General features: G+C 46.8%; 1 long non-coding RNA gene across 2 annotated transcripts; it reads right to left on the bottom strand.

Moving 5' to 3' along the window:
* Positions 1 to 2,127: 2,127 nt before the first annotated feature.
* LOC125080165 (uncharacterized) lies at positions 2,128 to 14,978 on the bottom strand. Of its 2 annotated transcripts, none has more exons than XR_007121231.1 (3): positions 14,857 to 14,978; positions 3,164 to 3,254; positions 2,128 to 2,195 (listed from the first exon to the last, which is right to left on the bottom strand). It is a non-coding gene; the product is annotated as an uncharacterized LOC125080165 (long non-coding RNA). The 2 variants fall into 2 exon arrangements; XR_007121269.1 differs by having other exon boundaries at positions 2,149 to 2,192.
* Positions 14,979 to 15,930: the final 952 nt, after the last annotated feature.

Below are 15,930 nucleotides of genomic sequence, written 5' to 3'. Positions count from 1 at the left end.
AGTTGCATTAGAATCCATGGGTCTGCTTACACTTTGAAGTGACCTTTACCCATGCATAATTTAGTCACATCAGGTATTGGTCATTTAGAAAGTGTTGATTCACTGACTTGTGCAAACCCTCCCAATGCTGAGATATTACTCATACAGTATCACAAATTGCATTTGTCAATATCACCATCGGTGTCATCAGTGAAATCTTTACTGGCAAAGCTGTGAAGCTCAGGATAGTTGATACAAATTTTCCAAAGTTTTAATTTTTATTTAAAGTCTTCATTTCTACAACTGGCAACAAATAACGTCAGTTATTTTCTTTGAAGTGGTGGGCTCACTTGCCAACTTTTGAGAAAATGTCTGCCAAATATCCAAGCCAAAATAACTGTCATGTGTCTCTCGGCCCTTCCTTCAGGTAGAAGCAGTGCTCCACAAAAGCAGCCAGTTTATTTGGTAACTCAAACAATGGCACGAGTGCTTTCTCTCGGGACAAACATGGTACTTTGGAATACCACAGATTTTTTCAATGTGTCTTTCCCATTTGGGGACATAGACTGTTAAAAAGACCGGTACCTAGAAGTCGAGACTTAATAAAATGAGTATTTTCTATGGTCCCTCAAGGACATTCTTTTTTTTTTTTTTTTTTTTTTCATAAAGGGAAGGACTAACAGATTTTGACTATTTTTTTTTTTAAGATTTTATTTATTTGTCAGAGAGAGAGGAGAGCGAGCGAGCACAGGCAGACAGAATGGCAGGCAGAGGCAGAGGGAGAAGCAGGCTCCCTGCCAAGCAAGGAGCCCAATGTGGGACTCGATCCCAGGACGCTGGGATCATGACCTGAGCCGAAAGCAGCTGCTTAACCAACTGAGCCACCCAGGCGTCCCCCTCAAGGACATTCTTAAAGGAAATGAGCAGGGGTGTCTTTGGACTGCAGGGATGAGGCAGTGAAGAATGCAGTGTCTACTGGGATGGTTTGGTGCCATTGGCTTGATTTGCACTAAGACACTGGTGCTACCTCCCCATCCTCCACCATCACTTCTTGGTCATCAATGCAAATGCCAGTAAGATGAAAAGAGCCAAAGAGTGTCTTAATATTATCATGAAAATGGCTTTAACTCCTGGGCCACCTGCAATAGGGCTGGGTTTCCCAAGGCTCTGCAGCCCACCCTCCGAGAACTGCTACTCTAGGTGGTCTGGTGACCAATGACGCCTCCTAGGAGAAACCACGGAGACGAAATGATTGTTGCCAGGCCCTGGAAGACACGGAGTTCTGTGCCACACCATGGTCTGGCCTCTCCTCTGAGTCAACGTGACTTCTGCCTCAGGCACTGCTGTCACAGGCAGGGCTTTATAGAGGAGCCTTCGGAGTGTCCTGGAGCTGGGGTGCTTGTGAAGCCTGGGGCCAGGGGTCACAGGAAATTGGCTCCCCCAGTCCACATGCTTTCAGTTACAGATTCACACAGTGCAGATCCACAACTACCCTGTTGCCCTATGTAGCCCGTTAGGCAATTTAACTTGTACTTGGCTTAGACATGCACTATTTAATGTGATCTGATGTCTACTTATAATTCTTAAAATACTCCACATGAAGTTTTCGAAGCCTTTTCCCTGGTATAAAATTTCTCGGATGCTGAAGAACTATTAAATAACGAAGGTTTTGTGTCCTTCTGGGGAGGCATCGAGACCCCTTCTCTTGATGGACGGAGGAAGCAGCCTCCTTCCTCTGTAGCTTGCCAGAACAGGCACGTTGGCAACACGAAGCACAACTCTGGGGGCGTCTCACTGAGCCAGTCCCTGTTTCCAGGAAAGAAAACCCATGTCCTTGAGCCAGAACAAAATCTCTAAGGGTTGGGGTTTTTCTTTCTCCTGCTAGAGAGGGAAGAATGACAATGGTTTGCTTGAATCCCTATAGTGGGAAAAGCCATCCAGAAATTCCAGCCTGCCAGACCGCTCCATGCCAGAGATGCTGTTCCTCCACTCATGAGTACACAGAGGAATTCTCCCTGGCACCATCTGAAGGGTTAAAAAAGGATCCTGTGATTAGCCGTGATGCTGGGGCTAACTAAAACTGGGGAAAAGGCCAGTCATGCTGCTGTCCTGCTATAGTGGCTGAACACACTTCTTAAAGCGCAGAAGCAAGACCTCCCAAAAGACTGACCTGAATTTGTCCCGCGAATGGTAGTTTCTGTCTTGTTGCTGCACTGCTTGGGAAAAAAAAAAAAAAAAAGTCATGATCAGAACATGGCAGGGAAGGAAGTTCCCAGATCCTCAGAGGAATGGCTCTGAGTGTTAGCAAGTTTTTCCTAATATGTGACCTAAGATGTTCTTTCCTTCAGGACCACTCAGGCTTTTTTTTTTTTTTTCTTTTTTCTTTCCTAAACACAAAACACAACTGCATCGTACATTCCTCCCCTCACTTCTGTGCTTGGAGCACAAGAGTTGTAATGATCTCCTGGGTCTGGGTCTCTAAACCTTCCCATTGAATTTCTCTAACCTCATGCTTCAGGACTAGCAAGGGAGGGAGGAGGAAGCAGGAGCTATAAACCTCCATGTTCAGGGCACTGAGTTCCCAGATCTGGATCGGATTAGTCTGATCTGTGTGCCTGCCACTCCTGGCCTCTATATGCTTTCAGGTTTGCACACGAACAGGGCTCTCTGTGACCTGCCTTGGACCTCCCCTTCCCCCACTGTCCCTTCCCTTTTTACCTTGAGCTTTTGCTTGGTACTTTAGCTCTTATTATTATGGTGGCAGAATGCTTTCCCTCCCCCGCCCACCCCAAGCACAGTTGTGGTACATTATTTCTGTGCTGTATTTGGAGAAATAATGGAGTAATAATTTGGGGGAATGTATATTCTAGTTCTGTCACTAAATAGTCATCAATGTGGGAAAAGTCACACATCTGTTCCGGGCTTCCCCTGATAGGGGATTGGGAGAGGGTTACCCTCGCAGTGGTTCATAAGCCTGGAGACTAGAAATACATTTTTCTGCATGTCCCCTTCCCTACTTCTGGCACTTCCTTCTATGGTCCTTTGACAACAGCAGTGTCTCCCCGTGCAGAGATCAGCTTTGTGGACCGCTGGTCTTGACGGGTTCTAGATTATTCTCAGTCCTGAAATGTGTCTTCTCCCTGTCTCCAGATGCAAGGGGAGGGTGCTGCTAGCTTGCATTTACCTTGTCAAAGACTCTGTGCCTTCCAGGTGGTCCACATGATTTTAGACCACCCCCTATCCAGCTCCAGGCTGGAGTCTGGACCTTCCACAGCCTAAAAGAGAAGGGCAGTTTGGTGATTTTTAAGGTATCTCATTTATTTAAAAGAGTGAAATGTGGACTCCGAGAAGTCAGGTGGTGGCGAGCACTCCCAGCTTGGGTCAAAGGACAGCAGGTAGATGAGTCACCCACATTCCTCAGATGCCATGTCCCAGTAGCCACACAAAGAAGCTTCTGGAAAGAAAAGATTCCTACCAGTTTCTGAAGGAGCAGATGGCCTCCAAGGCTGCCCAGGGCTGCCCCCCCCCCCACAGGCACCAGGACCCACTTAGCTTCCTACTCCTGTAGGAAGCATGACGAAGCCCCCACCCACTCTACTGGACGGAATGTTTGAGAATTTGGAGCAGCTGGGAGCACAAACATTTAATCTCTGGAGGTGTTGTTTAGTGCTGCTGTGACCAAAGCCAAAAATGCAGTTTCCTAAATCCCCTGTTCCTTTCGTAGGGCACACACTCCAGATTAAAGAAAAAGAAAAGAAATACGAAAAATAAACAAGGAGAGAGCCAGTGCACTATGCACCTCTTAGACAAGAGGGAAAATCTGGGTGGCTTTATGGAAAACAAAGACAACCAAACAGGAAAAGAATTCAAGAACACACAAAGGGTTAATCAGACACATTAAAACTCCACATAAAAGAAAATCCATTCATATGGACAAACATTGAGAAGGGGATTCTCTCTGGTAAGTAACTTAAAATGTTTACTCCAGCAGGCTACTAAGGTCTCCTGTTGAAAACAGAAGCATTTAGAAATATGATTTGCCAGCAGGATAAATGCTGAAACAAAACATAAAAAGTCAAGACAAAATTCTAACCACATTTTACTTCAATATTTCCTTAAGTCACCATAAAAAAAAATCAAGATACTTCCAGTTAATGTACTTATTAATCTAAGCCTTTCCAAGAGAACTTAAAATGGTAACATTGATCAAAGAGTTGGCATCAAGAACCAAAGGAAAATATCTCAGCTAGTAGGAAAGTCAACAGTGGGATAACTGCTTAAATATTTGAGGGAGCTTGATGACCAAAAATCTTAGGGTACTCGGTGACTATTTAACCTTGGAGAAATTTTCTGAAATTCCCATGCCTCAGTGTGCTCATACATAAAATGGGACATTACTGTTTCACGGCTCTGTTGTGAGAAAATGAACCATCTAAAATGCCACCAGAATTCTAACTCAAAGGTAACCTTGAGGGCAGTGAGTGAAGCCTTCTCATCTTTAAGAACCCAGAGAATATTTTTTTAGGAAAAAAGAAAGTCTTCCTGAAGTTAGCCAGACAGCAAGGAAAAAAAAATCAATTGAGAGGAAAAAAAAAAAAAAAAAATGGCTGACCCAGCTTTCAGCTCTACATCCTCTTTCTAGTAAAGACACAAGGCAGCCATGTTTTATATCTTTTACTAAGAATTCATTTGGAATGTTTTCCGTTTACATTATAAATAAGCTCCAGAATCCAGGGAGTCTAAAGAAACCACGTTTCCCTGATGGGATCTGTTGCTTATAGAAATCGTTCCTGTTACCTATTACCGCAGGAACGCTTGGCCTATTTAAAGGTCACAGGTGTGTGAGAACAGATGGTATTGAGAACGGGGACATATTCAGCCTGCGAAAAGACTGCCAACAGTCAGCTTGAGGGTGACGCTTTAAGAGCAGTGGTGTTTTTTCCTTTCTCTTACTCATGTGTGCATAGCAAGCAGGGTCTCTGTCAGAGCCGTGTCCTGGAGATTTAATTTGTATTTTGTTTTTTCCTTTTCTGTTCTCTAGGATACCTGTGCCAGATGCTTCAAAATATAGGCTGGCTCAGAAAACCACCTTGGAATCAATGCAATGAGCCTCCCTGAGAATGGTAGGTATGGAGTGAGTTAGTTGTTCCTACTATTGGGACTCTAAAAAGGTAAGGGAGAATGGAGAGGGGAAGAGATGGAAAAAACGGAAGAGGAGTTGTTTTCTCCTGGACAGGGTGGGGACAGGCTTCCCTAATCTGGGACAGGATGGGGTTCAAGTCAAAGGGAGTCAAGATGAGGTTGGACCAAGTCCTGAACCATCAGTGTTCGGCTGGATAACGTGTGCGGGTCCCTGGCAGACTGAGTGTGATACCGACGTTCACCCACACCCACAAACGCCCGTGAACTCACCAGCTCCGTCCTGTTGTCCACGGCCACGGTCCCCACCTGCTCCCGGCCCCGCCCCCACCCTCCGCCCTTTAGGGTGTGCTTCACTAGGGAAATTCAACCCCCCTGGTTCCTCAGCCCACCCTGTGTCCAGAAGTGGCATTCCGATCCCAAAGCATTAGATCACTCAAGGCTGGAACGTCCCCCACTGCCCACCTGGGAGTCCACAGAAACTAGCAAAGAGCGTAGCGCTCCGGCCGGGGCCAGTGTGCTGGGAGCCCTCTGCCTGGCCTTGCGGGGGCACAGCAGCCGCTGCTCACCACGAGGACACGGGAACAGGGGGGACGTTGACTGAAAAGCCAGGGAGCTACTGCCCACAGTGCTGGGCTCTCTGTCCAGCTTCTGAGCGTCAGCCCGGACCCACTGGGGCCAGCGCGGTCTACAGTCCTTCCGCCAGCAGCTCACTCGGGACCCGGAGCAGGCCCGCGCAGCTGCACGCTTCCAGCTCGAGACAACCTAAAGCAGACAAAACCCGGGAAGGGGACGGTGGAATAAGAGTTTTCCTGTTACCCTAGAACTGGCATTTAGAGTCCCAGCTGAAAAGAAGAGGTGCTAAATGCCGCACATTCAAGAGAGTTATTAGAAACCAAAAGCCAGATCTGTTTCCTGCCCTGCCCCGCACTTCCCCGGGCTTTCTACGAGGCAACATCTTAGGTCCACAATCACCGACAGCCATCACCATCACCTCCCTGCTCCTTTTATGGGGGGCAGAGAGGAAGCAGAAGGAGTCATCTAGGCCAGCCACCTCGGGTGGGGATCACAGGAAGAAGTGGATCTCTCCCGGTGCCTCACCGTCCATTCCTGTCCCAAGGCAAAGAAGTGGGGGAGGGGCCACCAGGAGGGCCGCATCTCACGCGCCAGGTAGACATCTGCTTAGGCTGTGGACTTGCAGATCTCCCCCTCGCCTACCTGAGCGGGAGATGGTGGCAGGGCTGGGGGGCCGTACCCCGAAAGATAGCTGGTCTTGAGCTGTCTTGCCAGGATTCTCCCAGAGGGCTGCCCCCTGGCAAAAGAAACCAACAGCAAGAACTGGGAGGGAGCAGAAGAGGCCTCACCAAGCTAGCTCGCCCACATCAGGGAACAGTGTGTCCCTTCTTCCCTGTCCCTTCCTACCCCAGCAGCCTGGAGGGTCTTAAAACTCAGCAAGAGAAGGAGCCTGATAGAGAATTCTGAATTCAGTGCATGAATGAGGTTTTTAACTGGACTGCAAGTGACAAGAGAGTAATGGAATCTGCCCAAGATGTGCTAAGGGAGAAGCTTTTCATTTTTCATTTGCTGGTTTGTTTTGTTTGGCTAGGAACAAATAAAATTTGCAGGTAGTGATTAGAAAAATGAAAACCGTTTCATGTTTGACCCTGCTGAGTTGAGACTGTTCAGTGAACGACTATGGAATCATAAGCAGTGAGAAGCCTATGGAAGCTTCCAGATCCTCTCCCACCCTAAGATGCCAGATTTCCTTGTAGCAGAGTATCCATTGGAAAGAGGACCACACCTGTCGCCAGGATTCAGTTGAGTGTGGGCACGTCTGGAAGGAAGACGGTGCAATTAGTCAATCCTGGGCTCCTGTCTGAGTCCTGAGGGGAGGGTGGGAGGAGGCACTGAAAGTCAAACTTCCGCTCAAATTGGGTAAGATACTGGAGCTAAAGCCTTGCTCTACAGTTGCCTTTATCTCAGGGCAACCTCTGGGCTCAAGATGAAAAGTTTTTTGCTTGGCAACCATTGCTTCCAAAGCTGTGCTGTCCAATACAGAAGTCACTAGTCATCTGTGATGCTTTAAATATAATTAAAACTTCAATTCTTATATCACACGAGTCACATTTCAAGTGCTAAGTAATCCTAGGCTTCTGTGGCTTCTGTGTTGAAGTGAAGATATAGCCTTGTAGCAGAAAATTCTATTAGGTTGCTCTGCTTCAGAGAAAAAGCTGTTTGTTCCAATGATGGCAGAGAAAATGGCCAAGCTAGACTTCCAGGCTATCACCTGGTATGGTCAAAATGACAAATTCCAAACTTCATGGGCAAGTTAAAGGTTGAAGTGACATCACAGAGAGAGGACAGGAAGCAGTCCTAGGACTATAGAGGACATGGTGAGCCCCGAGCTCATACATGCCCCTGATGCCTGAGTTCTGCATTAGGAATTTGAGGGAGGCCTTTGTTCCCAGGGACAGCCTGGCATAGACACTGGTCCCCAGGGAGGTGATGGTGGTACTCAAGGGGCAGTGAGAGCGCCTGGTGGCAGGAGTTCCACTATGCCAATTACTTCCCTTCTGGGAACTCTCAAAAACGGCGTAGGATTTGAAGAACAAGAGCCTGGAACATATGCGTTATAGTATTTTGTTTTTGTCTCTGGGAGAGGAGTAGTGTGAGGCCTACTCACTACTAATTCCTCCAAAACTTACAGGCTTCAGACAACAATAGCTATTTATTATCCCTTGCAGTTTCTCACAGTGGGTTAGGAATTTGGGGCCAAATTGATAGGGTGTCTCTAGCTTAGGGTCTCTCGTGGGGTTGCAGTCCAGATACCAGTGGGGGCCTGGAGGGGTGGGGGTGATCATTCAAAGGTGTATCTGGGCCTGGGGCCCACTTCCAAGGTAGTTCACTCACACACCTGGCTTATTGGTGTCGGCTATTCATGGGAGGCCTGAGTACTCTCAACGTGGACTTCACATGGGCTTCCTGAGTGTCCTCACAAAATGGTGGCTGGCTCGCCTCCGAATGAGAGATTCAAGGTTTTGAAGCCACACAGACTTGTACTTCTGCTGTATTCTGTAGTCACACAGACCAGCCCTAATTTGGTGTGGGAGGGAGTTCTACTCGGTGAATACCAGGAAATACTAGGAGGCAAAGTTTATTGGGGCCATCATGGAGGCTGGCCGCCACATGGTCACACAGAACCATGGGCTACGTATTATCAGAATGCGTGACTGGAAATCTGTCAGTGGCAAGTGACCAGAATCTACTTTAAATTGTCTCAAGAAAAGGCAAATCAAAGAGAATTTGTCTACTAGCACAGATAACCGAAAGGTCTTGATGTTGCTGGATGGAGGCGCTTCAGTGGTGTCCCCAGGGTTTGGTCTCATTCTCAGATCAGCCTTCCTCCTGTGGTAGCGAGATGGTCACCAGTAGCTCCAGGCTTGCATTTCCAGTTTAAGAGAAAAAGACTGCCTCTTTCCTATCAGAACCAACAAAAATCCCAGGGGGCTTCCCTTGCCTAGAATTTTTATTTCTCAACCAATCACTGTGATCTCTTTCGAATATGGAACTGATTGGCCAGGCTTAAGTCGTGTACTTATCTCTAGACTAGGTGTCTGTAACAACAACAACAACAACAACAAAAGAGGGGGAATGGTGTTGGGCTGGCAAAGTCAACCACAGTTCAGTACAAAACACATCCCTGTCTGTCTGCTTCCATAAACAGAAAATTATATCACAGTACGCTCACCCCCTTCTGAAGACTGACAAGGCCAAACTTCCAATCCAGAAACACATCGTTGTTTTCCATCACCCTTCTTATAGAACCAGATGTAGACATTCCTCCGGGAGATTTATTTCGCACAGCCAAGGTTAGAGATTTCTTGTGGCTGGGGCAACCTCTGATATCTCTGAATCTGGACGGGGCTTCCAGGAGCCACAGCTTTGGTTAACATCGATTCCGGTACTTCACTTGCAGTGTCCTCTAGTGTGTCTCTTTGCCAGCAGGTGGGAAGAGAGTAGCCGCCCAGCAAGACCTTACAGACACGTGATTAAAATTGCTTTATTAAAGAGAAATATGATCTCGTACAAGTGCAGTGTAATAAATACAGTAACAGCCTGCTCATCTAGACCCTGGATGGCTGATTTATGACGTATTCAACCCTTCAAAATACAGACTGTGTTCCTGGACGGGGGAAGGTTTCTGCGGATCAGACCAAGCACTCAACTCACACAGCTGCACACCGAACCGCTCATATGAGGGGGCATTGATTTTAACTGAGCATATGAACATGCTGCAGTTCCATAAGGTCGGGGCTATTGTTTGGCCCATTTCACAGATGGGAAAATGGAATCTTTGGGGTGATGGCCACGTATTAAGAAAAGGTCGTATACTTGGTGACACGTATTAAATAAAACAGGTTAGTAGGGAGCATCATTTAGAAATGCCTCTCTCAAAAGTGGCCTACCAGAGACTTCTTAGGACATAGAAGGATAAGTACAGTGCTACTTTCCAGGTCTGTCTTATCCCACGGCCAAGCGCAATAAGGTGGCTCTAGGGTGCCTTCTGGGTCTGAGAATCTGTAACTTTAGAAATGGTTCTGAGGGGGTTGTCTGTTGGAACTGTCTTCAGAGTTCCCTGTCAGGGCTCAGAACGCGGAAGTCTGGGACAGTGCTGGACAATGCAGTCTCTTTCCAGGGCGATTGCTAATAATGGCCCCAGCAACTCCATGGCAGGTCTCATTCCTCCAGCTACATTTCTCTGGCCCACTTGGCATCCTGGCTGGAAGGACACAAGATCCACTCCCACTCCGAGTGCCCACAGAACTCAGCTGCCCTCATCCCCTGTCTCGAGATTACACAGGACACATTCAAAGCATTCTTCCTTTGAAGAAGGTCATCGGCTGTGGACTTGAGGTCAGATGCAGGAATTACTGAGGCTCCCGCTCTCATTTGGTCCCCTGCCCTTGGTTTAGCCAATTGAGAGAAGAAGCCATTGGCTTCAATGTTTTCTAAACCTTGACAAGCAAACAAACGGGGGAGAAAAATCCACTGTGTGTTTTCTTCTCTCACAGGGCAAATTAAGAGGCCCTTCTGGATCCTTCTTAGTGGGGGTGGATGTGGTATTGGGAAGGATAAATGTCTTTAAAGACTGCCGGAGTCACTGAGATTATGTGGTTTTCACAGATAGGGTATGTGTGTGTGTTCCATCTTGCAGATTTTCACGACCAAATGCAATCCCCCAAGGCCTGAAATGAAGCTGGAATCATCTGTGCCTCTTTGTATGCCAGTATCTCCAACAAGCTCAGGGATTTCAGTTTCCTGGAAGGCAGACCTATGATGTGAAATGTTTCAGTTTCTGACCCTTGGCCATCCAAATATGCCCATTGTTCTTCCCGGCCTAGAACGGAGCCTTGCATCCATTTAGAAACACTTCTTACACAAGACAAGGAAGAGACATCAAGGACGAAGATCCAAATATCAAAATTGTCCTTTGAAAAATACAACTGGTTACTGGATTCAAACCCTCTGCTGTAACTGGGCACAGTATTCTCTTTCAAAGCTATTTCTTTGTATGTTTAGGTTTTACAGTGCATGAAGAGCAAACAGACACCCATAGGGATGTGGTGTTGGCTGGTGCTCGATGGAATTGTGAAGGAAAGAACACTGAATTTCCCCAACCTCCTTGTTTGCAACCTTTTACCACCACCTCTCAGCGACTCCCCTGCCCCAGATGTCCCCGCTCTAAGGACACTCTCTCCCAACAGAGAACAAACAAGGCTGTGTAATAAATGAATTCAAAGGGGAAAAAATTAGGAATGTGTTACAATGCTTTATACTGACATGAAACCATACATTTTAAAAGATAACCTCTAAAGAGAGGGACACTTTATAGGAACCAGTTTCCTTTTAGGGGAAGGGTAAAACGTCCTAAATTCTCCTCCTCATGAGAATCGCTGGGGTAGGGGCGTGTGCATAAAACATGACCTTCCCCAGCCTTATTCCTGACCTGGGGGAAGAATCTAAAAGTTGGTGTTCTGGGTCATTTTTGTGACTAGCTGAGCTTGGGGATCACTGCACTCTACACCCACACAGAGTTGAAGGTCCCATGGAATTGTAGAAATTGTGCTTCTTAGGGAAGGAGATCTGTGTTTGATTTTTTGGTTCTGTTACTCAACAAGTGGCTTGAGCCTCCTTGAGTCAAGCCTGTAAATCGGATTAATTGTCCGGCTTTTGCTGGGTTGTCATGCACATGGAAATCATGAACATAGAGGCCTGGCATAAGGTTCTCTGATACAAGGCTACATGCTCAGTTAATGATAGTTCTCATGAGTGTTGAGTAAGAATTTGCACATGTCAGATGTCTTTGGTCATTTCAAATGGGTGTTCAGAATCCTTTTGAAAAAATTTACTTAAATGCTTTCACACAGGAGCACCTGGCTGGCTCAGTCTGTAGAGCATGCAACTCTTGACCTCAGGGTTATGGGTTCGAGCCCCATATTGGATGTGGCAATTACTTTAAAAAAATAATAAAAAATCTTTAAAAAGAAAGGAAGAAAGAAAGAAATGCCTTCAAACATATATAAAAGTGCATAAAATAGGGATGCCTGGGTGGCTCAGTTGGTTAAGCATCTGCCTTCGGCTCAGGTCATGCATGGTCTAGGGTCCTGGGATCGAGTCCTTCATCAGGCTCCCTGCTAAGCAGGGATCCTGCTTCTCCTTCTGCCTGCCACTCTCCCTTTGTGTGCTCGTTCTCTTTCTTTCTCTATCTCCCTGACAAATAAATAAATAAAATTTTTTTAAAGTACATAAACTAATGTAATAACTCTTCTTGTACCTATTACCTTGCCTTTACAAGGATCAGCATGTTGACCTGCCTTCTTGTAATTCTGTTCTGTTTTTTAAGTGGTAAGAAATGTAATGATTCCCAAGGTAACCTGTGCTTGGTATTTTAAACCTTCTGAGAGCCAGTGCTCTCAGAATGAATGGGAGAAGGGGGATAACGTATGTTAACATAGGCTAGAAAACATACGCTAGATAACAGACACCAGAAAAACCCATTACAGTTCTGACCATACAAAATTCATCATCACAACTCAGGCCGCTAGGCCCACAGGCATGTCCACAGAGAGGCCTGTGTCCTGGACCACATTGAATGCTGTCAGTGGTATTGTAGAGTTAACTCCAACTAAGACAAATATGTTTCTAAACTATGAAACCCATAGAGTGGCTTCAGGTCCAGCCCATCCCGCTACACAGACTGTATGTTTTATGCAGAAAACTGTGTCAGAGCAGCTCTTCATCAGGGTAAAGAACAAAAACACCGAGGAGGCTGGAGTCCTGGGCCTAGTGTGCTGGCTGAAAGGTCTGCTATTTGAGAGTATGAAGGACATTCGGGACTTCTCTCTTCCCAACAACCTGTGGCAGTCCTCACATCTGCCAGGGGACGTGTGGTCCTTGTCGTTGGTTTCTAAGGCTCATCGTTCTTGAATCCTCGGTGTGATGTACTGACGCCCCCAGTGAGAACTCACAGCTCCTAATGTTTCTTTATTCATAAGTTAATCATTGAATGGGAAGCAGATCAGCAGAATAAACCAGACTCCAAGCCCAAACAAAATATGAATAGGAAGGAAGAAACAAACCAGCAGCGGAGCTCAGAGCTCAGCTCTGCTTACTTCAGGGTAGAAATCAGAATTCAGCACCATCCAGCGCTTCTCTGAATCCAGGGCCAAAGATGGTTCCCTGGGGCTTGGGCCACAGGGAAGGGGGTTGCCGGAGCCCTGAGGCCCCACTGAGGTCGCGGTAACTCTGGGGCCCATGAAAAGAAGACACAGACACTCAAAACGGTGAGGGAGCAGAAGGCCAGCTGAGGGCAAAGCACAAGCTGACATTCAGCAACCTCCTCCCCACCCCCCACCAGCCTGAACATTGTGGGATCTGTGTGACATTTCTCAGGCACTCCTAGCTGCCCAAGAACAAAGGAAAGGGAAAAACAAATGGTTAACTGATAGAGATCACAGTCTTGTAGGACAGGAGTCTCCATCAGTTTGCAACTGTCTTAATGATTTACAAGAAAAAAGCAATCTCCAGAAACCTAGAGACTAATTTCCTGGAGCCCTAACATCACCTTCCCCTCCATAGGATAGAAAATCTTATATAACCCAGTTACTCCTCATGAGCCCAGTGCAGCTCTTTCTGCCCATGGGTCTTGTCCCTGTGGTTTAATAATAGCACCTTTTTCCACCAAAGATGTCTCAAGAATTTTTTCTTGGCCCCACCTTTTCAAACCCCATCAAAAGTATGGAAGCCATGTTTCGTTCTCTTGTTCTGACACTGCTCAACTCAGGAATTCTCCAGGAAACCTCCAAGGAAATTTCACACATGCAGTCAGACATCTGAAGAAGGCTGCAAAGCTCCTGATTCCACGGCTCATCACCCATGCCTCCCTAACCTTCTAGAAGGATGGCTTTTCCACAGTGGGAGTGTGGCTTATTGCAAACTTAACCCAGAGCACTGCCTGTCACATACTCACATACTCGCATTCCTGCCAGGTCACTTGCCTGCCCGCCCAGCTCCCTCCCTGAAGGTTGATAACCTCTCCCCACCCCCCAACAATGCCCTGTGACTACAAAGTGATGAGACTTATCTCCAGAGCCAGATCTGGAACTCTGTCTTGTTACTTTTCAGTCACACTGGGCATGTGACGCACTTGGAACACCTCAGAGGACAGAAAGGTCAGAAAGGTGTCATGGTTTACTTAAAGGACTCAAAACTGTTAATCATGGCTAAGAGCGGGGGGGGGGGGGGGGGGAGGGGGGAGGAGGGAAGGAAGGAAGGGTGGGCAGTGGGCTACAAGTTACAAATTATCAAGAAGTCCAGCTCCTATTTTATATTAGTTTAAACCAAAATCATTTCCTCATTTGCTAGGACTGTTTACTTCTTTGGGATAAGCTTTTCGTTCAGTCTGAGGTGAGGAGGAATAACAAGTCGGCTAAAAAAGTTTTCCTTTAAATTGTGGAAAAGTTGGGCGCCTGGGTGGCTCAATGGATTAAGCCGCTGCCTTCGGCTCAGGTCATGATCTCAGGGTCCTGGGATCGAGTCCCGCATCGGGCTCTCTGCTCAGCAGGGTGCCTGCTTCCCTCTCTCTCTCTCTCTCTCTCTGCCTGCCTCTCCGTCTACTTGTGATCTCTCTCTGTCAAATAAATAAATAAAATCTTTAAAAATAAATAAATAAATAAATTGTGGAAAAGTCTCAGAGAATCTCTTAGCAAAGCCAAAGCTTGTTCTGACATTCTTTGAAGCTCTCTGTCTTAACTTCATACTGAGTTCACCTTTGCGGTTTTTGTTACTATAATGACAACGTGACTTTCTCTCATGCCTTCCCTTTTAACGTTGCTTTCCTCATTATAAATCATCTCATCATAATATTCTTAACCCAAGTGAAGAAAAACACCAGACAAAATGGGGGATACAAATTTAACCATTCACTTAATTCACTTCCACCCCTCCCCCAACTCTGTCAGCAGCCATAGGACCAAACCTAGGGCATCTTCCAGGCCCCACTCAGCACAATGGTCATCACCATATCAAAGAATCCCATGGTGGTAATTCAGGCAATGGCATCTTGCACCTGAAGTATCTGGACAAGTGCCCGCAGCCACTGGCTGGCCAAGGCTTCTTGGAAAATAAAGGCTCCCCCAGGGGCCACCTTTTGTTCTCTTCTCTGTAAATGAAACTCACCGGCTCCTGGAAGCCGCCTGCCCACTTTTGGTAGGATATTCCTCCCTTGAAGGAATTGGAATGAGAAGCCAGAGGAAAGGGCTCCTTCTCTCCCAAGGTCTGCCCGGATATCTCTCTCCTGGGCCACCTGGTCCCTCTCTGATGCCTTTGTACAGCTGGTGTTGACATCAGGTTAATTACACAGTCCTGTGTTTACACACGGATCTCCAGAAAGGCAGGGAGCAAGTTCGCTGTGCAGGGGTGAGTTGCAAAGCTCATTGACTTCATTTACTTTTCCTTAACATCTGAAAGTGGTCTTCCCAAACACCAGCTGGTGGGGGATGCACACACATGCCCAGAGTACAGGCAAATAGCCTCATATCCTCTTTGTCAGTGAAGAAATGGGCACAAGGTAGAAGCTTCTGGTCCAAGGCCACACCGCAAGCATGTCAGCCACAGAGCCAAAGAGGACGGGATTCGGGGTGGGGGTGGATAGGCATGTGTTCCTCTGCTCCCACCCTGGGCAGCTCCAGCTCCTCTGAGCAGCATATGCTCTTTGTGTATCTCAAAGCTTGATGAAGGCAAACAACATTGAAGGGCGTACATATGCAAACGCTGCACTGTTTGCTCACCCCTTGGTTTTCTAAAATTTGTATCTGAATTATTGAGGGCCAGCCCTTTGGTGCGATATATAAATGGAAGCTCCCCGAGGGCAGGGAATGTTGATGTTTTCTTGGCTGCAGTAGTATCCCCAGTGCCTAGGCCTGTGCCTGGCTTATAGCAGGGGCTCAATAAATCCGAGCTAAATGGTGACTGAATTTTGACCGCGTTCTGCTAGCCTTCCTTGCTAACAGTTGGGCCCTGCCTGCCTGTGTGCCTTTGTGGGGTCTGTACTCCTTACCCATCTCAGTGATAAAGGTCATTTAAGGGGGCTTTTCGTTGAGCTTCCCTGAAGAAATCACAGAAGACCACATCTAGAACGGCCTCTATGCTACAGATTATCTTAGCCTATACAACTATACAAGTATTAGGAGTAAAATGGTTTGTTTAAGCTCCCTCTGTTTTAATGCCTGCTATAAACTGAATTATGTCCCA

Source organism: Lutra lutra, chromosome 1, assembly GCF_902655055.1.
Source record: "Lutra lutra chromosome 1, mLutLut1.2, whole genome shotgun sequence".
Taxonomy (NCBI): domain Eukaryota; kingdom Metazoa; phylum Chordata; class Mammalia; order Carnivora; family Mustelidae; genus Lutra; species Lutra lutra.
The sequence above is the reverse complement of the archived record's forward strand: the minus strand, read 5'-3'. Positions and strand labels throughout refer to the sequence as shown.